This window comes from Balaenoptera borealis, assembly GCF_965194805.1.
Source record: "Balaenoptera borealis genome assembly, chromosome: 11".
Taxonomy (NCBI): Eukaryota; Metazoa; Chordata; class Mammalia; order Artiodactyla; family Balaenopteridae; genus Balaenoptera; species Balaenoptera borealis.
Genome location: NC_138868.1, coordinates 1,554,505 through 1,581,942, shown reverse-complemented (window position 1 = coordinate 1,581,942; position 27,438 = coordinate 1,554,505). Strand labels below are relative to the sequence as shown.

The 27,438-nt window shown below is 59.4% G+C and overlaps 2 long non-coding RNA genes across 3 annotated transcripts; one reads left to right on the top strand and one right to left on the bottom strand.

Moving 5' to 3' along the window:
- Positions 1-1,278: 1,278 nt before the first annotated feature.
- On the bottom strand, positions 1,279-8,892 carry LOC309605222. 2 transcript variants are annotated; one of them, XR_014231297.1, is made up of 3 exons: positions 8,738-8,892; positions 6,851-6,935; positions 1,279-6,410 (listed from the first exon to the last, which is right to left on the bottom strand). It is a non-coding gene; the product is annotated as an uncharacterized lncRNA (long non-coding RNA). The 2 variants fall into 2 exon arrangements; XR_014231296.1 differs by having other exon boundaries at positions 1,279-6,938.
- On the top strand, positions 6,930-25,279 carry LOC309605224. The gene is made up of 2 exons (XR_014231300.1): positions 6,930-8,375; positions 22,054-25,279. It is a non-coding gene; the product is annotated as an uncharacterized lncRNA (long non-coding RNA).
- Positions 25,280-27,438: the final 2,159 nt, after the last annotated feature.

Here is a 27,438-nt window from a genome sequence, read left to right as displayed (position 1 = left end):
TAACGGCCCGCTGGCCGGTCAAGGGTGGATTCAGCCCTTGGGAGGGTGTGCCGGGCTCAGCCGAGCCGCTTCCCAGGGCCCAGGGCGCTCATCAGGAGCGGGGCTGGTCTGGCTCCCTGGGCACTGACCCAGCAAGGACAGGGTGACGGCAGGTGGTGGGCACAGCAAATTGCTGCCCAGGCTTTGGGGATGGGAACCCTGAGTGCAGGTGAAGCTCGGAGAGGGAGGAAGGAGGCCCTGCTGTCAGCCGGACCTGGATGCCTGACCGCGAGCGTCCGCGTGCCCTGTGTTCTACCCTCACTCCAGTGCCGTCCGTGCAGGAGGCTCTGATGCCCCGTCATTGGCACCGGCTGTCCTGAAAGGAGGTTCACTTGGTCCCTGCCCAAAAGATGCTCAGTCCGGAAAGGAGAAGATGCAGAAGTGGACAAGGGCACAGGGCAAACGGAGCAGACTGAAGAGAGTGCAGCTGGGGGCACAGAGGCTACACCCCCAGCTGGGAGGATGGGGGGCTTCCTGGTGTACCCCACTGGCTTGTGGGGCCCGCCCAATGTGGATGTTCACGTGTCACAGGGGGGGCAGTGGGCAGGAGGCCTGAAGGAGGTAGCCACGAGGATGGGCCAGACTCTCCCCAGCTCTGCTGCTTGGCCTGGCAGCTGCCCCCTGGGGGGCCGGGTGCCCACTGGGGAGGGGTCCCAGGCCCTCTGCCTCCTGTCTTTGGTGCCATGCCCAGATCCCCAGGCTGCCCTGCCCCTCCCTGCCCTCCCACCGCGCCCCCCCATGGCAGAGGGTTTCTTAACCCCACCTGGTAGTCAGCACAAAGTTGAGTTTTCCATTTCAAGTCTGTCAGGAGCCTTGAAGACCATTGTGGTGCCCTCTCTGTGCTCCGGTCCTGCCGAGGGCCTGGGGTCCTGCTGGAGTCAGGCAGACCCCCACATCGAGGAGAGACCCCTTGGGGCTCTGGCGGCACATCTGGGGTTCTGTGCCCTTGGTTTTGGGGGGTGTGCATGGGAGGGGCCCTCACCAGCCCTTCCTCGGGCGATGTCTCTCTCGGCCCCTTGGACCTGCCTGCCCCGGACGCCCCTTGGATTTCAGAGACACGGGCTGGTCCCCAACCTTCAGAACCTGCTCCCTTGGCTGCCTTTTGCCCCATGTCCACGGGGAGGTGTTCAAGTCTCGCCCTGATGCCTCCACCCAGGGACGGGCCCTGGCACCTGGTATCTGACAGACACACGAATAACTGACCCCCGACACCCCATTGCGCCTCTGCTGAGTCGATCGCTGCTCTAAGCACCTTGTTTATTAACTCACTTGCCGCTCAACCCAGCCCTTCCGAGGGGTGTTAGGGACGCCCGCACTTCACAGGCAGGGAAACTGAGGCCGAGTGGACTGCACAGGGCAGCCCCGGTGGTGGCGCTGGGGGCCTGCTTCCTGACCCTCCCCGCCAAGCCTGTGCAGGAAGGACGGCCGGTGCGTGGGTCCCCCTGCGTGAAGGCGATTTAAGCTGAGACCTGGGGGGGGGAGGGTGCTGTCCCTGGGAGGAATGGGGGGAAAGGGGCTTCCGAGGCGGGGGGGGCTCCATGCGGTGGAGGACCAGTGGGGGGGATGTGGCCAGGGCCCCGAGCGAGTGGGCGCCGGGTGGGACGCCCTGGGAAGGGGTCCGCTTTGACTCTGGGGGAGTTGGGGGCGCGGGAGGGCTCTTGGCAGGGGAGGCCCGAGCGCACGCTTGGGGACCGCCGTGGCTGCCGTGGGGAGAGCTGAGTGGGGGCGGGGCCGTCCACGTGAGGCTCACAGCAGCTCCAGGAGGGAGAGGAGCATCCTGAGGTCCGGGGACCCTGGTGAGGGCGGAGGGACCGTCACAAGCCCTGACACGGAGCCTGGCAAGGCTGGAGGAAGGCAGCGGGCAGGGTGGGGAGGGCCCTGTGTGTTGGGGGGGCCCGCTGCGACACCCCACGAGGGCCCGAGTGAGCCTGCGGGTGGTCCTGCCGGGGCCACGAGGGCGGTGCTCGCCGCGCAGACGTTCCCGTGCACACGCCTCCTCTTTCACTTACGAACGGCTCTCCGTGGGTCCAGATGTTTCCTGGGTCTCCCCAGGCCAGCCTGCTCCGTATCTGGGCCCCTAGCTCAGGGAGGCAGCAGACAGGGGTCGAGGGTTTGGAAGGTCCCCAGACATTGTGGTTTCTGAGCTGCCGGGGCAGAGTGGGAGCCTCGGGCCGCCCGGAGGGCTGGGCGGACCTGGCTGCAGCGCCAGGAGGAGCAGGAAGCCATGGGGTCGAGGAGAAGGAAGGCGTGTCTGGCACGGGTGCGTGCCAAGGGTCCACTGGGTGCTGCTGGGCTGTGGCCCGGGGCCAGCCTGGAGTGGAGGCTCTGGGCCCTCCACCCACGCCTGGCTGCTTGCGCTGGCTCACTGGGCTGGGCGCCGCTTGGCTGGGTTACAGCTGGGAGCAGCCGCACGCCCTGGTGGGTGCTGCCCGGTCCACCAGCCCAGCCTGGCCCAGCGAGTCCCGTCGGTCTGGCCCGGGCCGCGCTCCTACAGTCAAGTCGACCCAGCGGGCTGATTCGTCCACAGCATCAAATGCAAACCAGCCCCGCTTTCCTGGAGACGCCCGGCCGGCCCCAGCACAGAGTGTCCTGGTGGATGCCAGAGAGAGGCAGGACCTGTCACCGGCGCAGGGGGCATGCAGGAGGGTGAAGCGAGGTTCCAGAGTGGGGGCCCCGGCTCTCGCTGGGCCCGCCTCGGATGCTGGGGCCCAAGACGGGCAGGCGTCCGCCATTCGCCTGAAGGGTGTTGAACCCCAAGCACCGCCCCGTACCTGGCTGGCAAGACGGAGAACGCGGGGGTCGTGTCTCTTGGGAAAGCTGATGCCTCTGCTCTGTTCCAGGCCCACCGGGAGCCCCGAGGTTCCCAAGCGTCCCTGGCCTCACAGGGCCTGGAGCAGATGCCCACCTTTCCCTGCCCGGCCTTGAGGCCTTTGCCACGTGGCTCTTCCCTCTCCAGCTGGCTGGGCGTGACGGCAGTGGGCAGGTAGGCGGACCCATGCCAGCTGGACAGCCGTCCCATCCACCTGCAGCCCCTCCCAGCACGCACCCTGGGTTCCTGCAGCCACAGGGCAAAGCCACGGCATCCACAGAGTGTGGGGGGGGTCCCCAGCAGTCCTCAGGCTCCTCGGCGGCCTCTCACCTCTCAGGCATCCACGGCGCTGGCCGGCCACGTGGGGCGTGGGAGCCGTCTTTGCCCCGGGGGCTCCCAGCTTAGAGGAGGAGAGGCTGCGACCAGGTGTGGTGATGCATCGCTGTGCGGGGGATGGGCCGACGTCTGGGACCCCAAGACGGTGAGAGTAGGGGCGGGCATGGCGGCACCAGGGGATGGGACAGAAGTAGAAGCTGGGGTCCGGGGTGCAGCCCTGGCTGCCTGCACGGTCACCCCAGAACCCTGGGGAGTTGGTGGAGGAGGCTGGGACAGGGAAAGGGCGTGTTCAGCTCAGTTCTTCAGAAAGATGGTGCCTCGGACCTGGAGGGGTGGTGGTGAGCATGGTGGGGGCCGAGGGGGTGGACGGGCAGGGCCAGGCTGGCAGGAGGCTGAGGGACTCCAGCCATGGGAACTTGGCCGGTCAGCTGTCCCTCTGAGCCTCAGTTTCCCCATCTGCACAGCGGGCATCTCCCCATCTGTCTTCTCAGGGCTACTGTGAGCGTGTGGAGAGTGGACCCCCAGGTCCTGAGAACGCTGGCTGCCTGTGGGGGCAGCCGGGAGGCAGGGGTGGGAGCTGTCACCAGGGAAGGGCGTTTTTGAAGGCTGGAACAGCACGCACGCAGGCACCAGGCGCCGGGCAGGCGCACGGAGGGGCCGATGCATCAGGATGGCAGAGAGAGTAGGCAAGGGCCGAGGGCTTGCCCTGAGTCCTCCAAGCAGCCCTGCCAGGTGGAGTGGGGTCATCCCATTTTACAGATGAGCGGCTGACGCTGGGCCCATCTGCCCTTGATCTGCAATGCCCTCTGGCTCAGGTGCCCCTTGGGCAGACCTCTTTCCCCATCGGCACCCATGCCCCCGCTCCTGGCCCAGAGCCCGGCCAGGCCATTGCATGAGCGCAGCCGGCCTCCCTCTGCCCTGGACCGGACCGGCCAGTGTTGAGGTGCCGTGGACCCCTGATGCGGCTCGCTTGCCCAGCAGGCTGGAAAGCCTCCAGCGGGCCGGCCCACCAGGGCAGTGGCCACACCGAGTCCCCTCCCCCGGGCTCTGTAAAGGCACATTCCTGAGGCTGCGGGTCAGCGGCCCCCCTCGGTGGGGCCTTAATGAAGAAGCAGAGTCTGGAGTTGTGTAATGGTGACAGCTCGGAACAGCCCTGCTGGCCCGGGGCTGGGGGCGGGGGCGGCCCTGGGCGTGGTGGGGTGGGGTGGGATGTGGCCCTGCCCTGGCCGCCCCCCCCCACCCCCTAGCTCGTGGTCTGTGGCCACGGAAGCCCCGAGGCTCCCCACCTCCCCCGGCCGGGCAGAGGCTGACCGGGCCGGGACTCAATTTATCCCAAGTGCGCGTGTGTGTGTTTTTATACTTCGTCACTGAACCCCGTGCGTAGTGAATTCATTTCCTGATGTAGTAAACATTTCGGAAGGCCAAGATCCTCTCCCTCCTGTGCCCGTGCCAGCAAAATTCCCCGAGCCCGGTCCTGCCTTGCCAAGTGGGGTTGGTCCTCATCCTGGAGGTGTGAGCTCTGGCTCCAAGACCCTCTGGTCGGCCCCCCAAGTCCCCCCACCCCCCAAACCTCCTCACCAGTCCTGTTCCCTTTGCAGAGAGTGTTGTCATCCTGGGGGCAGCGGAGCTCCCGGGCCACCCTCGGGGCAAGAACAGTCAGAGCTGGTTCCCAGGCCCACAGGGCAGTGTTCGAGGGGTTTTTGGGGCAGGAAGGCCTGAGTGTGAATCCCAACGCAGTTTCTTAAAGCTGTGTCTCCGTGGCCAGGGAGCAGGGCCTCTGTGGGAGAGACCCTGGGGGTGAGGTCGGTGGGCCCAGCCAGCTCCCAGAGGCCATCTGATCAGGGCAGCTTCTCAAGGTCGCGGCGGTTCACGGCAGGATGGGGAAGGCTCCTAGTGGGAGCTGGGCTCCCCTCGGGGGGTGCAGCCTGGGGGGCTCTAAAGGCAGAAGCTGTGGCTGGGCCTTGGGGTCCCAGCGGCCTCTGAGAAGGGGGTCCTCCGTGGTCTGATGGTCGAGTCTTTGTCCAGGGCAGGATTGCTAAGGCCCAAGGGTGCCCACCTTGCCCTGGAGTAGCCCCGGGGCCCCCCGCTCTGAGGACCCACATCACGTGGCTATACGTGCCGACCTGCAGCACCTGCCACCCCGGTCCCACTGGATTCTCCACAGGACCTCGGGAGGGATGGGGGGAGGGATGGGGAAACTGAGGCAGAGAGAGGGCAAACGACTGTGGGCAGGGACCACGGTGGGGCTGGACCCAGCAAACTGACGCCCACCGGGACCTACTTCTACTTTGCAGCCTGGACTGAGGAAAGGGTTACCCCACAGCAGTGTGTGTGTGCGCGCGTGCGTGTGCTCAAGTTCGTGTGTATGTGTGTGTGTGCCTGTATGTTTGTGTGCTTACGTGTGTGTTTTTATGTGCATGTGAGTGTGTGCTGTGTGTATTGTATATGTTTGTGTGTGCACACGTGTTTGTACGTGTGTATGTGAATGCACGTGCATACGTGTGTTTGCACGTGCATGCATGGGAGTGTGTGCGTGGGTATGTGTGTGCGTGCCTGCCTGTTTGTATGTGGGTTTTCATGGACACATATGGGTGCACATGTGCTTTTCAATGTGTGCACGTGTGTACGTGCGTGTGCATTTCTGCGCCCCTGGCCCAGCTCTGTTTGCACTGCTGTTTTCTTATACATGTTTGGCATATTTTGCTGCTGAGTTGGGGGGCAGCGGTTTGGGGGGAGGTTGAGCAGTGGGGGAGGGGTTGTTTATGCCAGTCGTCCACCCAGGCTACACATTCTTGTGGTTGTGTCTTTAACTTGGTAAAAATTTGGGAAATTTCTAAATAAAACAAAACAAAGGAAAAACATTTTCAAAAGGATTTCAAAATCTATGCTGCCGCTTCCCCCAGTAACCAGACCCGTGGGGCCTGGGAGACACCCCTGAGTGGGGAGCGAGGGCAGGAAGAACTTTCTAACAATCGAAGAGTCACGCTATGAGAGGATGAGCTCCCCGTCAGGAGAAGTAAACAAGCCGCTCTGAGACCCTCCCCGTCTCTGTGGCAGTATCCAAGTTGTAAGGATTAGGGGGAGAGGTTTGAAGTCTTCCGGTGTGGTCGCGAGGCAGGGGCTCCTGGACCTCAGTCCCTCTGAGGCCGGTGGGCGCAGCAGGGTGGCCAGACGGGGGGGCCCTGCCGGGAGCTTGGCCCTTGGTCAGGGCAGCTGAGAGGGGACACTGGGAGACAGGAGAGAGGGCGGCTGTTGGTGGGGTGAGGACCTCAGGGGCGGCCGTGCACTCAGGGAGGGCAGTGGCTGGGTTTGGCCACTGACTGACTGGGGAGGTGCAGGGGGTGCGCTGGGCCCGGCCATAGGCTGCGGGCAAGGGGCCCCGCTGACGACGGCCACTGCCTCCCTGGCGGGTGGGCAACTGCTGGGGGCTGAGGCCGCTGGAGCGGGTGGTGTGGGCCGCCGCTGCCCCTCCCCCGGCAGGGGCTCCACAAGCCTGTGAGCGGGGTGCAAGCTCCCAGCAGGTGGGGGGTCGCTGGAGGGCCGGGCCCTCTCCACTGGAGGCAGGACAGCCTGGGAGCTGACACCGGTGGGGACCAGGCTGGCTGGGGAGCAGAGGCAGGGTCTGGGGCCTGCAGAGGGGGCCTGGGGGCAGCGGGAAGGCAGGACCTCGCAGGAAGGTGGGTGAGGCCATCGAAGTCCAGGGCGGTCTGGAGGGCTGGGCCAGGGGCTCCCATAGGACCGGGAAGTTGGGCTGCTGGGGGAACAGGGAGGTTGAGGGGGGCTGGGCGCCCCATGGTGACGTGGCACCCACACTGGGGCACAGTGGGGTCCAAGCCCCGCAGAACTCTCTGCTCAGTGATGTGCTCTGGTCGGGCCCCACCCTTCCAGGGTGGGCTGACCTGTCAGGGCTAGGGAACACGCCCCTCTGGGGACCCCAGGGAGGGGGTGGGCCTCGAGTGACCTCCACACAGTGCCTTCTGGTCCCGTGGCCCACCTGTTTGCAGGTTGGCGTCCGTGATCGGGGCTGGCGTGTGCGCAGGAGGGTCTGATCCCTGCCTTCTGCATCCAGGGCCTTGCCCTTGGTCAACCCCACCGCCCCGAGCCAGTCCTGCTGTTCCCAGAGACTCGGGGAAACCCACTGAGGCGATTTGGGGGCCCTCTGGGATTTCAGCTTTCTGTTTCCCAATCAGACCTCCTATTTTGTTTACCAGCGAGTTTTTAGCTTGTGACGGCTCCCAGCTTCCCTCTGGGATGGACGGGCAGTGCTTGGCAAGGAGATGGTAGCCCCAAGGCCCCTGGGCAGGGCTGACCTGTCCCCTCTGTGCCACCCAGCTCAGGTCCAGGCTGGCAGCTCAGAGGCCAGGCGCCAAGGGAACGCAGGACGCCCCCCAGGGCCGCGTGTCTGGGAGCTGTCTGGGCTGGGAGCCACGAGGACTCCACGGGCCTGTGGCCAGCGGCGGCGGGCTGCTCCCACTGTTCCGGACGTCCAGGGCCCGGCCAAGTCTGGCGGCTCCTCCCTGGGCACACGCCCTGCACATTCCTGTCTCTGCCCTTTGCCCAGGCAGTGCCCCCTCCCCTCACCGTTGCCCGCCTGCCCTCCGGCCCACTCCCACCTCCTGTGTCCGGCCACGGGCCAGCCCGCGGGGCTCTGTCACTTTAAGAGGGCGATACCCATTGCTGTGGTCGGTTGGGCGCTCCTAAGATGAGGTGCCACGTCTCACCCCGTGGGTGGGACCACAGTGAGCGCTTGCCGATCGCTGATTCGTGGCCAGGCAGGCTTTGCCCTCCGGCTGAGAGGGCCACTGCTTGGTCTCCTGAGCCCTCTGTGGCTCCCCAGCGCCCTTGGCTCTGGTCCAAGGCCCCCCGCCTGGTGCTCTGGGCACTCACCACCCTTCCTTCCTGGCTTCCACGCGTCCCAGTCTCCTGCCACCCTGGGCCTTTGCCCCTCTGCCGGGAGCGCTGGCTTCCTTCCTTCCTTCCCGCTGCCTGTCCCACACGCCTTCCATACCCAGCTCAAATGTCAGCCTCGGTGCCACCTTCCCACCTTCCCAGGGGCTCGTTTTTCCCTCCTCCGTGTCACCGTCTGTCTTGCCGACGTCCCACCTCTGGAACCTGACTCAGCTGCCTCTCCACGAGGCCCCTCCCCCGAGAGACCCCTGGTTGACCAGCGCTGGAGGTGGGGCTGTCACAGGTAAGGGGACCCAGGCAGGAGCTGGGAACTGGGCCCACTCCGGAGGGGGCCGGGGTGCCAGCTGTGATCAGACGCCCCTCACTGCCCGCTCAGGAGGGCGCCAGCCTAGAAGCTGGGAAAGTCCAAACCACGGGCGGGAAGTGGCTCACGTGGGGAGGCTGGCAGCCCCCAGCCCGCAGGGCCCCAAGCGGCCCCTCGGCGGGGCAGGGGGCTGCTCCCAGCTCACCCCGGTCCAGCCTCCCCCAGCAGCCTTCCGCCTGGGCCCCCCAGGGCAGACTCCCTGGGGAGACTCAGCTAGCCCAAAAGGGCTGGTTCTGGGGGGAGGGGTCCCGCCCCGCCCCAGCAGCTCCCTCCATACTCACCGGGATAGTCCGTCTTTTTGCGTTTGTGATTGTTCTCTGCGTTTTCTTGGTGCTGGGTGTTGGCACGGAGGATGTCCAAGGGCAGGGCAGGCTGGGCCCCGCCCCTGGGAGCTCGGTGTGGGTGGTGAGGGCCGGTCTGCTGGGGAGGACACGGGGGAGGGGGTGCAGGGAGAGGACACGTGGCTGAGTCCAGGAGCACATGAGGGCCTGAGAAGGCCGAGGTGGGCAGGGAGGAAGGAGGAGCCGGCCCCCAGGTGGGTGGGTGCCCTGGGCAGGGCTGGGGCTTCTAGCAGCGGGAGACAGCGGGCGGGGCGGGGGACATCCAAGCCGGCCTGGGCGGCTCCCTTCCCACCTCCGGGAGCTCGCCCCTGCCAGCTGCTCTTCGGGACCCGTGTGTGGCCCAGGCCGCGGGCTCTGCTCTTCCTGCAGACTTGGGAGCGGAGGGGCTCTGGCCCCGTTTTACTAAGGACCCTCTGGCTGCTGCCCAAGGATGCGCTTGAAGGGCAGGTGGCGGCGTGCCGTGGCAGGTGGCAGGTGTCTGATGCTGGACATGTCTTGAAGGCAGAGTGACAGGTCTTGTTGGTGTGCAGGATCCAGACTGGCTCTGGGGATCTGGCATGAGCAAGGGGCCGGCTAGAAACTGGCCCGGGGGCCACAGCAGGAGAAGGGTGAAGGGAGAGGAAGCCGGGCGTTTGGCTTTGGGTGTGCTGGGCTGATGCCCTGCAGTGGGGCTGAGTGGGGAAGTGGGTGTCGGAGTCTGGAGGTCGGGAGAGATCCAGGGTGCGGCTCCACATTGGGGGTTGTGAGCTTGGGATGGTGCCGAGAACCCCAGGTAGATATGGCTGCAGAGAAATCAGGGGGGCCAGGCCCCAGCTCCCTTGTTGGGAGGTCTGGGGGTCAGAAGAGACCGGCAGAGCCCCCCGCCTGCCCTGGAGTCTCCTTGACCGACGGCCTAGCCATGTAGCAGGATGCTGGTGTCACGGCAGGAGAGGGGTGGGGCCAGCTCATTGTGGGACTTGCCTGAGGCCTTGGGTGGGGTCCCTGAGCAGACCTACAGGGCACCAGGTGGGAGGTCTCTGCCCAGGGACCCTGGGGTCCCAGACCCCACTTCTGTACTGGGGTGGGGATTACACCCCTTGGCACCTTCACCCCGCCTTTGCCCCCCCAAGCCCTGACCTCTGCCCACTCTGGCCACAGAGGCTCACCCACGTGGGGGTCTGGTGGGCGTTGGCTGACTTGGAGTCAGGTCTCTTCCTTGCTGTTTGGGCACCCCCCAGAGGGTGTCCCTGAAGGCAGGACCACTGACCCTCAGACCTCTGCCTCAATGTCCCCACAGGACCCTGGGGGGTGGGGCTGAGCTAGTGCCATGGCAGCCTCGAGTCCCTGTCCGGCTCCAGGGTGGCCAGGCCCCCATGGAGGGGCTGGGGCTGGGGGGCCCGGCCGGAGCTGACAACAGGCAGGCCCTCTTCTCCTGATGGGGCCACACCCCGATGCCACTTCAGGTGGGTGCGAGCCTGGCGACTGCAGCCTGGCCCTCGGCTCCCCAGTGCCCCAGCCCCGGAGGGAGGGCTCCCACCAGGCTGTACCGCCAAGACCTGGCCTCCGGGGCCCAAAGAAGGTCATGGGCACCAGCTTCCAATTTTTTAAAAATTGAGATAGGGAATCCCCTGGCGGTCCAGTGGTTAGGACTCCACGCTTTCACTGCCAAGGGTGCGGGTTCAGTCCCTGGTTGGGAACTAAGATGCCACAAGCCACGCAGTGCGGCCCAATAAAATAAAAGAAAAATTGAGATAAACTGACATATAACAATGTATTCGTTTTAGGCATACACCATAATGATTTGACGTACGTATATACTGCAAAATGGTCACAGTAAGTTTAGTTAACTTCCGTCACCCCACAAAGTTACGATTTTTTTCTTCAGAGGAGGAGCCCTGATTTTGGTTTCCATCTGCACGCAAGACCTGTAGGAGTCTGAGGCCGGCGCAGCATGTGCCCCTGCCAACGGGAGGGAGCAGAGACTGGAGGGGCCAAGCATCCTTGGGACAGGGTCCCCCGGCCTGGCGGGGACCTCAGGGCTCTTCAGCAAAGCTAGGAGGCGGGCAGGCAGAGACGTGGGTAGAGTGTGGCTTCTTCCTATTTATAACTTAACAGCCCTGCGCTCTCGCCCATGAACTGAATTAAGTTTTTGGCTGGCTTGGTGGCCCCAGGGCCTCCTCACCGACCCTATGAGCCGGATGGGGCTCCATTTCCAGGTGGCCCCGAGCAGCAGCATCTGGGGAAGCCGGGGCGTGTGGGGGGGCAGCAGGCTGGCCGGTCTGCTGCTGGAGGGGCTCGGGGGCGGGGGGCACTGCCCAGTTTCCAGGACCCAGTCCACCCCTGTCCTGGTGAGCCCCAGAGGCCTGGGGCCCCGCATGCACGCGCTCACTTGCTCACCCAGGTGGCCGCATCCTGTGGGACCCTGTAGCCAGGACGTCCGCTAGGCTGTGAGTCCCAGATCCGGGGCACCCGTCCTGTCCGCTGAGAAAAGGACATCACCTGGCTCCGCAGGTGCAGAGAAGCCAGTAAAGGAAGCAGGGGCGGGAGGGGTTGGCCAGAGCCGGCGCCGGGGGTATCCGTGGTTCTGCTCCGTCTCTTGCTTGCACCCCATCACCCCCTTCGGCCTGAGGGTCATGCAGCCCTGGCTCCCCCGCCAGCCCGGGCCCCCAGGGTCTGCGGTCAACTTGGACCCTGGTTTGTGCGCTTCATCGGCAACCGTAGCTGCCCTCTGTCCCCTCGGCCCATTGTCCTCCAGCCATCCACTCCTTGGGTTCCTGGCCCGGGGCTGTGGCTGGTCGACGTCCAGGTTTGCCTGGGCTGTTGGTTCTGGGGGTGCTGGGGGGGGCAGGCGACAGAGGTTGGGAGGTGGCTTGCCTGCATGGTCGGGAGGCGGGGAGCCCAGCCCGCACCCCGCAGTCCTCTGGCCCGGGTGCGTCCAGCCCTCCCCTGAGAAGCCCAGGATGGTATCCGCTGGTGCTCGCCGGGCAGGCAAGGCTGCTGCAGGGACTGTGGCCCGGACCCTCCGTCTCTCTCCAGATGGCCTGCTGGGAGGGTTCTGGGGATGCCACTCCAGGGGGGCTGTCCCTGTCCCCAGGCAACAGGGCTGCAGGTTGGTGAGCTCCCCCGAGGGCTCTAGGGGAGGGGCCTCCCTGCCTCTTCCAGCTTCTGGGGTTGACTGGCATCCTTGGACTTGTGGCCACTTCACCCCAGTCTCCGCCTCATCATCACGTGGTCCCCCCTGTAGGCAAAGCTTGGCCACTTGTGATGGCATTTAGGGCCACCAGACAACCCTTTCTGGCCCCCCACCCCGGGCTCCTGCCCTCCATCTCTGGGCAATCCCTCCCATGGTGCGGGAGACTCCCAGACTTACCTTCTTGCCCAGCGCCCCTCTGATCGCCGAGCTTGGCTCCCTTGCCCCCCACTTGTCTTCTCAGCCCTCTTAGGGATCTAGAAGCATCTCAGACCCGAGCCACCGTGAGCCAGGCTGCCGCTTCCCCACCGTGAGTGCCATCCTCTGACAGGATCCCTCTGGAAGACCACCAGGATTTCTGTTGCTCAGGCCCAAATCCTGGGCCCCCCGTTTATAGATGAAGCATTTGGATTTCTTATTAATTTTGTCTTGCTTTATTACAGTTAGTTTTAGTTGTCACCCAGAGGGAGAATGATAAAACGCCAAGGGGATATTTGGCAATAGAGTATTCTATGTATTTGATCAGCGTAAATCAGGCATTGGTGAGCTTTTTCTGTAAAAGGTCAGAGGGCAAATATTTTAGGCTTTGTGGGCCCCATGGTCTCTGGGTCTGTATTGCAAAGCCTCAGTTCTCCCACTGAGAGCAGCCAGAGGTAACTCGTACAGAGTGAGAGGTCATGTGCCAGTAAAAGGGCATTTACAGAAACGCATGATGGTCACTCAGCCCACTGGCTGCCATTCGCTGGCCCTGGTCTGGTGCAGGCCATCAAAGCAGCTAAACCAGACATTTACAACCAAACTAAATCTCAAAGAGGCACTTGGTCCGGGCAGTTATGGTGGCCTAATCACCACTTTTAAACACAATACCACAGAGTTTCAAGAGACTAAAGGATTTCCCCACAGTTTACACAGAATGAAGGGCTTTCCTATTTGCTTGAACGATGATGAGCTTTTCTAACTGCACCAAAGTTAGCTCCCGGCCAAATCTCCACATAAAAATCTAAAAATAGATTAAGACAAAGTGGATTTCATCTTCTTTCCATTGTGGTAGAATATACACAATAAGTAGTTTACCATTTTAACCGTTTCTAAGTGGCATTAATTACACTCATAAAGTTGAGGAACCAAGGCCACCGTCCACTTCCAGAAATTCATTCGTCCTCCCAAACGGGACTCTCTCCCCATTAAACACTCAGTCCCCCCCATCCCGCAGCCCTGGGCCCCCACCATCCTCCTTTCTGTCTCTGAATTTGATGACCACGGCCCCTGGATGTCATCCCCAGAAGATCACCGCTCACCTCCTGGCGGCCACATCCTACGGCCCCATGTGTCGCACCCATCCCGCCGGGCTCTCCTTGGCGTGAGGATGGCAGCCACTCCTCTTCCCGTCCTAACGCTCCAACTCTCAGAGCCAGCACCCTCTGGGCCATTCTACCCACGCCCCAGACCAAACACACCTGCCAGACTCACGGCTGCGGTCGGCAGCTCCAGGCCAGCGCCCCCAGATCGGCACCCCATCGGCTCTGCGGAGACTCCACCACTGACGCCCTTGGTTTTCCCTCAGGCCCTCTGGCCATTCCCGTCCACCTGGCCCTGAGCACCGGCTCAGCCCACAGGCGCTCCTGCTGCCCCTTCTGGCCCCCACCGTCGCCGGATCTGACCTTCCCTGGCCCCTCCACCCTCCCTGCCATCCACGGTCCACTCTGGGTGGTCCTGTCGCTGCTCCAGACCCTTCACAAGCTTTTTAGAGCCCCCGGGTTCAAACATAAGTTTCCCACCGTTTTTGGACCTGAGCTACAGAGGGCCGACACAGCCAAGCGTTCCATCCACAGAGCTTGGCCACCTCCGGTGGACCCCTCTCCATTCCATTTCTGATGGCCCTGCATCTGTTCGCTGGTCCCCACTCCCCACGTGCACCCCTCCCAGGAGGCTTCCTCTCCTTTGATTTGTTTCAAAATAATGCAGGGGTTGGGGGAGGAAAGCTGTGGTCCCATCCACACCTGGCGAAGCTGGGGTGAAGCCAGCGTCCAGTGTCGACCATTGGGTGACGGGTTCAAGGGAGTTCGTTATTCTAGTCTCTGTTGAGTGTTTGAAATTTTCCACCAGAAACTGGGGGGAAAGCCCCGTATTCAAATACCTTTCTAGGGACTGAAAAATGCAAGTTTGGGTATCAACAAATTTGGGGGAGTGAGGAGGCTGGCAGGACCCTGAAGCTGTGACAACATCTGCCTGGTGACAGGGACAAGGGGGCATCTGACATGAGCAAGGGGTGGCCGTGAACACTGCTCTGTGGCCCCGCTAGACCCACTTTGGGGCCACGTGATGCTTGAATCTGGGGGTGCCCACTGGTGGTCTTACCTTGGAGGAAGGCACCAAGGTAGCCGGCCCTGACCACCTGACGTACCCCAGCCTGGGGGCATCTCCCCAGCGGGCCGGGCGTCTGATTAGATCTTGCCTGGACTGAAATTAGTCCTAATTCAAGTTCTCCCCCAAATCAACGAGCTGTTTGTCCCCGGAGAGCATCCGGAAGGGGAGGTGGCCAGCCCGGGGCGCAGGCTCTGAGGGTATCAGTGTTTTGCTCTCGGAACAGACACGCACACACTTTTCTGAATTCAATGCCCGTTTCCAGCAACAAGCCCTCCTATCGCCATGTGAGACCCATCCAGCCTGCCGCAGGTCCCAAGGCCAAGGGTTCTGAGGGGCCGGGGCTGAGCCGGGAGCAGGTGGACCTCAGGGGAGGGAAGGAGATACCCAACATGCGGGAGACCTGTCCTACCCCCTGCCCCGCCTCACACTGCCCGCCGATGCCCAGGCCACCCTGTAGGCGTGGCCTCTGAACTCTGCCGCAGTCCCAGTTCTTGGGGTGAGGAGCTGGGGCACAACTGCAGGGGTGCTGAGGGTCTGACCCTCCTTCCCAAGCCTGGTGGGAGCCTGGGGCACCGCCCCACCCCTGCTGAGGGCCCCAGTGCAAGAAGGACCCCGCCCGGAGGAGATGAGTTTGAGAAGTTTTTCCTGCCTCTGCTGGGGACAATGCCTGAGCTGCCAGGGGAGGGGGCGTCTCTAATCCTGGGCCTTCAGGCTGCAGCAGAAAGGGCGTTGGGCCCCCAAAGAGCCGCCCGTTTCGGGGGGAGGGGAGTCTGGAACCTCCAGCACGGGGCCTCAGGCGGGGAGCTGCCAGGGTGCCCAGTTGCAGGCGGTGGGCGCGGGCATCTCGGTGGGTGGGTCCCTGCAGGAGAGGCTGTGCAGAGGGGCCGGGGGAGAGCTGGAGGGTCTCACAGCCACAGGGCCAATGGCTCCCAGCCCCTTCCACCTGCAGCCCACCAGAGGAGGTCCCCACGACGCTGGGCCTGGGTTGGAGTCTCGGGGAGGGACAGTCCCTCCAGACGACCAGCTGTGGCTTGGGATGCAGGCAGCGTAGGGGTCCCTGCCTGCCGTGAATCCCCCTCCCTGGGACAGGCAGGGCCTCCAGTGCCTTCCCCGCTCCCCGGAGCCTTCTGGGGAAGGGAATGGACACAGCCCTGGAAGCCCCCGAGCGGGTCCCATGAAGCCAGTGGCAGCCTGGGCTGTCCCCAGTCCTCACCATGTCCAGGTGCGGGCACGTGTGTCACTGCCGGGCACTGCTCTTGGCCGTGGGAGGGGCCTTCAGCTGGGGCTGCCAGCCCAGCCTTCCTTCTAGCTGCGTGGGGCCGCTTAGGGGCTGCGTCCTGAGGCCCCCTCCCGGAGCAAGTGCAGTCCTTCCCTACCCTCCCCGAACCTCCCCCTCCCCCTCCCCCAACACTCTCCTCCAACACTGATGGAGCCCACACAGATGGGGGGCTGGCCTGGGAGGGGCAGGGGCAGCTGCAGGGCCAGGGCGCCTGGAGGAGACTCCTGCCCCTCGTCCCTGTGGTGTTCTGAGCATCAGGCCCTTCCCTGGTTTCTGCCCCCCCACCTCCAGCTCCTGGACCCTGGGGCCAGAGATCAAGGCCCAGGTGTGGTGGCCTGATGGTGGCGGGGGGGTGGGGGAGGTGCGGCAGGGACACCGGAGGGCACGCAGCTCCTGGGCCCAGGACTCGGGGCACCTGCAGCTGGGGGGCCTGGGGCTGCAGGGGGAGAGGGAAAAAAGAGGGGTACAGATGGGAGTGGGGGAAGAGAAGGGGGATGAGCTCCCAGGTCCAGGGCTGTCACAAGCTCTCACAGGAGCCCAGTACTCCGGCCCCAGCTGCTGCACCCCCTGGCCGCCCACCCACCTGCCCGGCAGCCAGTGAGGACATGAGAGAGGGGATTACCTATAGGGACACTGACACCTTATGGAGAGATATTTAGGAAGAAAACCTGAACCTTCTGAGGGCTTCTGCTGGGACAGCCATGGAGCCAAGTAAAAACTGATAGTCAATCAACAAACACTGTCTGAGCTATGTCGGTGCCCCGGGCAACACTTTGGGGGGCTGAGGGTAGGGTGGAGCTGAGCAAAGGCACACAGAGCAGCTCGTCCACATGTGGCTGGATTTCAGGATCCCCAGCTATCTGAGAGCAGCTACACATGTGCCAGGTTCTCAGGGCTGAGACACTCTTGGCCACAGCACTATAGATGGGGTTTGTTCTGCTCCCCAGCACCCCCTGAGGGTGCCCCTACAGCACTTCTGGCTGGTCTCTGCTTGATTACTCCCAGCCATGGGGAGCTCACTACCTTTGCTTTCAGCACATTACTGCATTGAGGGGCCATGGCTCTTGGCTGGTCCTTTTGTCTATAGAGCTGAAATCTGCTGCCCATGGTGCCCGCCCTGCCCCTCCTATCATGGGTCCTACATCCAGGTGGGTCTGCTGCCTCACCTTTATCTGGGCCACCCCCTAATGGCTGGGTGTGCTGTCCTTGCCTCAGACTCCAGCTGTAGAACAGACCAGTGGAGATGGAGTCCTGCCCACCCCCCCACTCACCCCCTTCTCCCTGTACTTCGCGGAATGGCCAGGGTCCATCACATGGTGCCAGTGTTGACCACCACCACCCCTGGAGTGTCCCAGCCTCTTTCCCACCCCTGCCCTCAGGGGCTGCTCTTGCCTCCGGCCTGGACTTGGTGGTGGGGACCGGCTTGACCCTGTCAGTGGGACCTGGGAGGCCTGATGGAAGGGGCTGGCCCCTCTGCTCCACCCCCGCCCAGGTCATCCCTTTCCCAGGGCCTTCCCTCGGGGAGATGGGCAGGTGGCTGCCCCACGTGATGGCCAAGGACATGGAAGACACCAAGCCACAGAGCGAGGCCCCAAGGTGGACCAGCGGCCTGGCTGTGGCCACCTGGGACCCAGCTCCCCGCCAAGCCCCCAGACGGCACTGGGGGTTACAGCAGTGGCCAGTCCCGGGGTTCTCAGGACCAGAGTCTCCATCTGGACCTGCTAAGACAGGGCTCCTGGTCACAGGGCGGCCCACGCTGAGGGGCCTCGCGGACAAAACCCTGAGCCGGATGCGAGGTGTGGGCGTCGGGGCCCGAGATGCCGCCGGCCGCCCTGCGTCCCTCCATGGGGCTGGCCGGTGGCCACAGTCAATGCAGCGCCTCCCAAGGAAAACATACAAACACACAAACACGTGCGGACAACACACAACAGCACTCCCGAGCGTCTCAGAACTGGTTCAGGACAATATTTGCTCTGAACCCAAACCCGACACCCCAGCTGGCTGCATCCCCTGGGGCCACACGTGGGGCGGGTGGGACAGTCTCCAGATAGACCCCTCCCTTCCCCACCACGCACACAGGCACGCATGAAGCCTCACCCCGGACCCTCCGCGTGCACGGGGGCGGACAGGACCCTGGGCCCGAAATCCTGTGGATGTGAGATGGGAGAGGCCCATCTGGGGCCCAGGATGGGACCCCCCAGACCCGGGCAGTCGGATGCATAAAGAGGAGGTGGTGACTCCCTTCTGGAAGGTTCCGTCCCCTGCTTCAGTTGTCCCCTGTTGGGTTTGGCGGCTGGCAGCCCCCAGCCTCATGGGGAGTCTGAGCGTGGGGTGGGCTGTCCTGCTTTCATCCCTCTCCAACCCCACTGGCCCAGACATGCAGGGTCTGACCTCAGAGGGCCTCACCAGGCCCAAAAAAAGGAAGGTTCTGGATCTTTTCAGGGGTCAGAGAGCCCTGGGGGAGTCTGGCTGACTCCAGCCCACTCAGCCACTAATGACCCGGCCCCTCCCTCAGGGGCACCCTCTGCACCCCACTCCCAGAGCCCTTTTCCCCAGCAGCACCTTCCAGAACAGGCAGTGATGGCCCAGGTCTGCTGAGCCCCAAAGCCACTTTTAGAAAGGAATGTCCAGCAGGATGGTGAGCGCTTCAAGGCTGAGCCGTGAAGCGCCCTCGGGTGGGTCCCCCTGCTCCGTGTCCTCAGGGCCCGGAGGAACGTCCTGTTCTCGAGCCTTGAGAGTCCCTGCTGGTGCCACCCCCAGCCCCCATCCGGTCCCTTCCCCCGGACGGGGGTCCACACTGCGGGACACGTTCTCCTGGTGGGGCAGTGGCCCAGAGCTGTCCCGGGCGTCTTCCAGATGATGAGCCCAGGCTGCTCCATCGTCTCTCCAGATGCACTCCCCCCACCCCCGGACCACGAGGCGAGGGGTGAGGCCCCCTGAGCCTCGGGGAGGGGGGCCCTCCTTCCCCCAGACGGAGCCTCTAAGGCCTGTAGGCCAGGAGGGCTCAGCACGGACCAGGGAGGGTGCACAAAAAAATCCAGCTGAGAAAACCAGCAGCAACAGGGGAGGGAGGGTCCCGGAACCCCCAGATGGGGGCCCACAGGGTCATGCAGGCCCAGCACCCCAGGAGGAAGGGCCCCGGGTGGGGGTTTGGGGCACTGGGCTGCGGGAGACTATCCCCTGCTCTTTCCAATCTGGTCACCAGTGGGAACAGTAAGAAAGGGGGTAGCCGAGCCCAGGCAGACAAACTCACTCACTCATTCATTCATTCACTGATTCACTCACGCACTCACCGTGTACTTGGCCTCAGTGGACACCAGACACTGTTCTAGGTGCTGAGATAGAGCTGTGATCAAAACAAAGCCCACCTGTGGGGAGCTAGCGTTCCAGGAGCAGAACCTTCGGACGCCCACGCACACTCACGGCAGCCGGCTTGCGCTGGGCCTGGCTTTGGGGATGGGGCTTCCCTGCCATCCTGTGACTCCAGCCCTGCCCCCGGCTGCACCCTAGGAACAGAGGGAGGTGGTCCTCACCAGCTCCATGCTCTGCTCAGGGCCTCACCGACCTGCCCTATGGCCCCCAGTGGCTGTGAGTGACGAAGCGCCGAGCTGCCCCCAGCCTCCGTCTCCCCCTCCAACCTCCTGTCCTCCACCAAGGGGCCCAGCCCCACCTGGGCAAAGGGGGCGAGGGGGCGGGACAGACAGGCAGCAAAGACAGGCCCCTGGCCCCAGCCCTGTAGCTCTGCCCTGTCTGTGGGCAGGGGAGGGATGGGGTGACCTCCGGGGGCCTGGCCGCAGGCTCTGGCCCCCCCAGGGCAGGCGTGCAGAGGAAGGGGAGGCAGGCTCAGGATGAATGAGGTGGATCAAAGGGACAGATAAGGCCGCGCAGAGCAGGGTCTAGAAGCATTTAGGACCTGGGGCGGAGGGGCTGCGGCTCTGGGAGCTGCATCACCAGGCCAGCCCTCCGCTGACTGCTCCAGGCTCCCACCACTGGCACACGGAAGCCACAGTGGGGTCTGGGCAGCTGTTGGCAGGGTGAGGGGTCTGAAGCCTGACATCTAGCTTGTAGCCAGATCAGATTCCCCCAGCCCTGAGAGAGCCCCTTCCCCCCCAGACTCAGTTTCCCCACCTGTCAATGGGTGCAGTGCCCCACCTGGCCCCCACTGGGTTAGAGCTAGGGTAAGGGTTAGGGTTAGGGTTAGGGTTAGGGTTAGGGTTAGGGTTAGGGTTAGGGTTAGGGTTTGGGTTAGTGTTTGGGTTAGGGTAAGGGTTAGGCCTAGATTCAGGGTTAGGGTTAGTTTTAGGGCTAGGTTTAGGGTTAGGGTTAGGGTTAGGGTTAGGGTTATGGTTAGGGCTAGGGTTAAGTTTAGCGTTAGGGTTAGTGTTAAGGACAGGGGTAGGATTAGGTTTAGGTTTATGTTTAGGGGCTCCGCACGGGTGAGGAGCATAATAGCCCCAGTGGGCCTCCCTGGGAGAGGGTTTAGGTGAGTTTGTGGTGTCTGAGGGTGTCAGCGGCTCTGGGGCACAGGCCTAACCTCCCTGGCTCAGTCCCTTGGGCACCTCTGTCTCATGTGTCCTCTGAGCACCGCTGGGGTCCCCACCTTCGACAGGCATCCACCCCTCTGCCTCCTCTCCTCAGGCCTCCCCTGAGCTACACACTCACTTGTTCTTTTGGTCTGTGTGTCCTGGAGCCGGAACTACTGTCGCCCCTATTCTCTCCTGGGGCAGCTCCTTCTGGCCACCCTGGCTGGAATATGGGGTTGCCCTTCAGGCCCTCTCTCCCTGAGGCTGACGTCAAGTGGGTCTCGGACCTTACCAAGCCCCCTCCTGATGAATTCTCACCTGCAGCTCCTCTTTGTTGGAAGCTCCTGCCCCATTGACCAGCTCGCCACTCTACCGTCTTCCCCCCCACCCCGAGAGGGTCCGCTCTCACAGCATCTCTTGGCCATGTCCTCTAGCTCCCTCTAGGCTCTGTCCAGCCCTGTCTCTCACACCTGGACCACTGGACAGGCTCCTGGCAGGGCCGGCACCATCCCTGTCGCCGCCCACCACACACCCTCTCCCAGGTCTGCCACCAGGATGCTTCCAGAACACGAGAGGGTCCCTTCCAACCCATGACCCAGGCCCGCGGCAGCATCCACAGGGCCCCTGGGATTCCACCTGGGTCCCCTCACAGCTCGTGGCTCACACAGACCATCTTCTGCTCCAGAACCCCTGCTCCCTGTGCCCTTCACGCCTGGCGAACTCCTGGTCATTCAGCCACACCTGAGGCCATGGTCCCTTTGGGGGCTCCCTCTGGCTCCCCCTCCCAAGCCCCCTCTTTCAAATACTGGGGGTAACATGGGGCTTTGTCCCAGGCCGTCTTCCCTCCTCTCAGACTCTTCCCTGAAATATCACATCCAAGACCCCCATGTCAACCATGATGTAAACAGTAGGGTCCCCAGATGAAGGTGTGCAGATTCGCCCTGAGTCCAGGGCCTTCGGGCCCAGCACCTCCTGACAGCTCTCCTTGGACATCTCAAAGGCACCCCTTAAGAGGCAAAGTTCTGCTCATGGTCCAGCCTGGCTGCCGGCTCTGGGAATTCACACCATCCACGCCCAGCACAGCCCAGGGGCTGGGTGTCGCCCTCCAGGCCCCGTGTGTGGCCAGCTGGCTGGTCTCGCCCCGTGGCTGGCATCTACTTCAGGACACCATCATCTTTTTCTCCAGTGACTCCGGCCCCCTCCCGGCCAGTGTCCACTCAGCCCCTTCTGGTCTGGTCTTCCTATACCCACACGCTCAATGTGGCCCCCACGTTCCTGCCCAGATGGGTCCCTGCCGGCACCTCCAGGGTGAAAACACATCCAGCGCAACGGAAGCCAAGGAGAAGTTTCAGACCACAGTTGAAATGCCATCACATCTTCCCTGAGGCAGGGGCTGGGAGTGTGTGCGTGGGGGGGGGGGGGTGGCAGGCTGGTGGCAGGACCATCCCTCCGCTGCCCTCGACGTCCTGATCCCCCAGGTCTCGGCCAATCCCTCCATGTAGCTTTGAGCCATAAATCGCTGCTTCCTCTCCACCCCTGCCCACACCTGACCCCCTACCCAGCTGCCTCATCCTCTTCCTCTTCTTTCTGGAACCTTCTTCTAAGTGCCCTTCCTGGGTCTCCACGGACCTGGTGGCCAAAGCCGGTGGTGGCATTTTCCTACGCTACCCCTCACTGCCTTCTTCTCAATGGCCCCCAAACATGTTGTGTCTTCCGCACTTGGACCTGGTTCTCTTCTTGTCCTTGCTGGTGGACATCGCCCACCCTCAGGGCTCCAGGTCTCCCCGATGGGTCAGCTCTCCCATCCAGTCTCCAGCCCTGAATGTGACCCAGTCCACGGGCAAAGGACATCCTGGGAGCAGCCCATGAGCACCTTGGTTTCCACCCATCAGAATGAGATGCTCCGTCTCGTCCACAGGCCGATGGAAGGGGACGGAGTGGCCCACCGGGACGAGCCTGGGTCCCAGAATCACCACCTGGAGGCCCTGCTGAACACCCACCTGAGCCGTTACGTGAGCTGGAAGGAAAACGTGGATTGTGTGATACGGCAGCAGCCTCTCCTAACGGATTCCCGCCTCCAGGGCCGCCCCAAGGGCTTGTTGGGGGGGTGGTGTCAGAGCTCCGAGGGCCCCCGCAGGCCGGGGTGGGGTGACCCACAGGCACTGCGACTTGTGGGGACACTTCTGCAACACTGTCACTCGCACACATTATTAATATTTTTTCTCGCTAAGGCTACTTCCTCTTGTGTTTTATAAAGAGGCCGAGTTTTGTTTTTTGTTTTTTTTTTTTAGATTATGAAAATAATGCACCTTTGCAGAATGAAACCCGCACAGTGGAGAAGGGAATTAGAGGAAAAGAAATATCGCTCAGAGCACAGAACTGGGAGAGGCCCTGGGACCAGCGTTGCCTCTCTTTCTCATCTTTCCTCCGTCGCCCGAGTGGTGATTCCAACATCTGAATGCCAGGGTGACGAAGTGGGGGTGATGACCTGAGGACAACGGAGTATGTGGTTGTGACTAAGTTACGTGCTGGAAGGACCATGAAAACGTGAGGGCAACTCGCACACGACTGAGAACCGAGTGTGAAAGCGGGTCCCTTGCGGCTCACAGACAAGCCTCTACAGCGGGAGATAAGCCCCAATGTGACAATCAGGTGTCTTGAGCCTTCAGCTGTTAGGCCAAAGTCACGGCCCTGCTTGGGAAAACCTGGGAGCCTGATGGGTGGAGTCAGGGCAGCTGGATGGACGCCCCCAGGACGCTGAATTCCAGGCTGCACTGAATTTTGTGGGCTTGCAGGAGCAACCATTCTCTCTGTTAGGAGCTGTGTCCTTTCCTGGCTTCCGAGCCTATAACAAGCATTAAATCACAGCATCACCTAGCCTGGAACATGCAGGACCTTATAAAGGAAGAGGGAGAGACAGAGACAGAGACAGACAGATGGAGAGAACATGAGTTCCAAATATCAGAAATGAGAGAGGTGACAACCACAGATTCTACAGATATTAAAAGAATAAGGAGGGAATTTTAGAAACAACTGTATGCCAATAGATTTAATGGCCTAGATGAAATGGGTAAATACTGGTGACAAACAAGCGGAAGCTGAACCGGAAAATGTTTACAATGGCATCAAAAAGTATGAAAGCCTTAGGGATAAATCTGATGAAAGATGGAAAAGCCCTATTCATGGAAAACGGCAAAATATTGCTGAGAGGAATGAAAGAAGAGTTAAATAAATGAAGAGGTATCACGTTTTCACAGGTCCAAAGATTCGGTAATGTTACGATGTCATTTCTCCTCAAACTGATCTCTAGCTTGAGTGCAACCCCAATCCCAAATGCAGCCGTCCTCACAGCAGAAATGGACAAGGGGACTCCAAGGTTCATATGAAAATACAAAGGTTCTAGAAAAGTCAGATGTCTCTGAAAAAAGAGACAGCAGCTGGAGAACTAACACTCTCCAACAGCAGAGTTCTTAGTGTGTTGTTGGCAGAAAGTTGGACAAGGAGACCAGTGGAACAGAGTGAGCCCGGAAATAAGTCCACACAGGTATGTACCATTTGTTTATTTTTTAATTTTAATTTTTTGAAGGTGCAGAACTCTTGATTTTTTAAATTGAGGTATAGATTAGATTATGTACCATTTATTTCTGACCTTGGTGCACAGTGAAAAAAGGATAGACTTTTCAACAAACAGATGCTGGAATAATTGTGTACCTTCTAGAAACGAACCCACTGCAAGCCCTACCTCACACCATACACAAAATTTAACTCAAAATGGATCATAGACATGAACGTAAAACCTAAAACTATAAGATTTCCAGAAGGAAACATAAGAGAAAATCTTTGTGATGTTAGGCAAAGATTTCTTAGATACGAGAGCAGAATTACAATCCATAAGAGAACTAATGGATAAACTGGCCTTCATCAAAATGAAAAACTTCTGTTCTATGAAAGATACTGTTGGGACTTCCCTGGCAGTCCTGTGGTTAAGACTTTGCCTTCCAATGCAGGGGGTGCAGGTTCGATCCCTGGTCGGGGAACTAAGATCCCACGTGTCTCGGGGCCAAAAAAACCAAAGCATAAAATAAAAGCAGTATTGTAACAAATTCAATAAAGACTCTAAAAATGGTCCACATCAAACAAAAAAATCTAAAAGAAAGAAAGAAAAAGATACTGTTGAGAGACTGAACAGACAGCCTCATGCAAAAAAAATGAATCGGACCACTGTCTTACATCCTTCACAAAAGTGCACTCAAAGTGGATTAAAGACTTGAATGTACAACCCGAAACCATAATGTCTAGAAGAAAACATAGGCTCCTTGACATTAGTCTTGGCAATGATTTTTTGGATCTGATACCAAAAGCAAAAACAGCAGAGGCAAAAATAAACAAGTGGGACCACATCAAACTGAAACCTTCTTCACAGCCAAGGAAATGAGCAGTGAATGAAAAGACAACCTAGGGAATGGAGGAAAATATTTGCAAATCATATATCTGATAAGGGGTTCATATCCAAAATACATAAAGAACTCATACGACTCAATAGCAAAGCAAAAAACAAACAAACAAAAAAACCCCAAACAATCTGATTAAAAAATGGGCAGAGGACCTGAATAGACATTATTCCAAAGAAGATACACAGATGGCCAAAAGGTACATGAAAAGATGCTCAACATCACTAATCATCAGAGAAATGCAAATCAAAACCACAATGAGATACCACCTCACAGCTGTCAGAATGGCTATCGTCAAAAAGACAACAAATAACAAGTGTTGGTGACGTGGAGAAAAGGACACAAGAAGAGAAGAGATTGGTAACTGCTCCAAGAAGGGGATGAGGGGTGGGAGAAATGGGTGAAGGGGGTCAAAAAGTACAGACTTCCAGTCATAAAATAATTAAGTCCTGGGGATGTAATATACGGCATGGGGACTATAGTTAATAACACTGTAGTGCATATTTGCAAGTTGCTAAGAGAGTGGATCTTAAAGAGTTCCCATTGTAAGAAAAAAAACTGTAACTGTGTGTGGTGATGAATGTTAACTAGACTTATTGTGTGGTCATTTTGCAATAAATATAAGCATCAAATCATTCTGTTGTACACCTGATACTAATATTGTGTTATATGTCAACCATACCTCAGTTTAAAGAGACTGAAAAATCAGGTCATGAACGGGAAGAAGATGTTTGCAAACCATATGTCTGATAGAGGACTTGTATCCAGAAGATATAAAGAACTCATAAAACTCAACAATAAGAAAATGAACAATTCAACCTAAAAACAGGTCTAAGGTTTCAATAGCCACTTTACCAAAAAGATATACAGTTGGCAAATAAGTACATGCAAAGATGTGTCCCATGATTAGTCATCAGGAAACTGGGCTGGCTAAGATGAGGTAGATCCTCCGTAACCGCAGGTAAGGATGTGGAGAAGCAGAAGTGCTCACATAGCCAGGGGTGCAAATGGGACAAGCACTTCCCAACACAGGGTGGTGGTGTCTTTTTTATTTTTAATTGGAGTATAGTTGGTTCAAAATGTTGTGTTAGCTACAATAAAGTGATTCAGTTATATATACATATATGCATATACATACATATATATATTCTTTTCAGATTCTTTTCCATTATAGGTTATTACAAGATATTGAGTATAGTTCCCTGTGCTATGCAGTAGCTCCTTGTTGATGATCTACTTTATATATAATAGTGTGTATCTGTTAATCCCAAACTCCTAATTTATCCTTTCCGCCTTTGGTAACCATAAATTTGTTTCTATGTCTGTGATTCTGTTTCTGTTTCGTAGATAAGTTCATTTGTATCATTTTTTTAGATTCCACATAGAAGAGATATCATATGATATTTGTCTTTCTCTTTCTGACTTACTTCGCTTAGTATGATCATCTCTAGGTCCATCCATGTTGCCTCAAATGGCATTATTTCATTCTTTTTTATAGTTGAATAATATTCCATTGTATATATATGTACCACATCTTCTTTATCCATTCATCTGTCGATGGACACTTAGGTTGCTTCCATGTCTTGGCTATTGTAACTAGTGCTGCTGTGAACATTGGATGCATGCGTCTTTTTGAATTCGAGTTTTCTCTGGATATATGCCCAGGAGTGGGGTTGCTGGATCACATGGTAGCTCTGCTTTTAGTTTTTTAAGGAACCTCCATGCTGTTCTCCATAGTGGCTGCACCAATTTACATTCCAATGTGGCAGTTTCTTAAAAAGTCAAACGTACACCTACTATATGACGCAACCATTCCACATCTCAGTATTTACCCAAGAGGAAAACAAGTGTGTCCCCGTAAAGACTTGTACGTGGATGTTCATAATACCTTTATTTGTAAAAACCCCAAACTGGAGACAACCTAACTGTCCATCAGCAGACAAACAGATAAAACCAAACAGGGGTAAATCCATGTAACAGAATCCACTCACCAATGAAAAGGAATGAATTACTGGTACACACAATGGCAGGGACGGATCTCAGAGTGATGGCGCTGAATGAAAGAAGCCAAAGGAAAAAGGAATGCTCATTGCATGATTGCATGGATAGAAAACTCTGGAAAATGCGACAGTGAGCAGGTCCACAGTGGGGGCAGGTGAGAGGGGCACCAGGACACCTTGGGAGCGATGGGTGTATTCACCACCCAGCTGTGGCCGCGGTTTACACAACATATGTACGGGTAAGTTTGACATTTGTCAAAACCTACCAGGCTGTGAACTTTAAACATATGAAGGTTGCCTGTATCTCAAGAGAGCCGCTCTTGAAAGGGACTGGGGATGGAGGTGAAAGAGGCCGCAGGTGGCGATTGCCCCACCGAAAAGTCCAGCCCTGGACCTGCGGCTGGATTTGGGTTTGTTTTCAGACCCAGAACCTGCTGCTTGGAGAGGGGAAGGGCCCTGCACATCACAGCAAGTACTATGGTCTTGGTCCCTAGGTTGTTCCCCAAAAGTAACCATGGCCATTCACTCGAGTGGCTTTGTGCTCGGGAAAGGGGACCCCTTACTTTGTAGGGCTGTAGGACACAGGGTACCCATACCCTAACCCTGAAGAGTTGCTGTGGTTCCCTGCTAGGCTGGAGGCCTATGGGGTCAAGAAATAAATGGGGTCCAGGTCAATGTCCAGTTACAGTGGGTCCACTGGGTTCATGGACCCACCCAGTGGTCGTTTTTATGGTCTCTGAATTTATAATCGACATTGAGATATTTGACAGTTAGTAATCCCAACAGCTGGTCACTCTCAAAGGTCCAGTGAGGAAGGTCAAATGTAAGACCCCAAAACTCTTCTTGGTCACG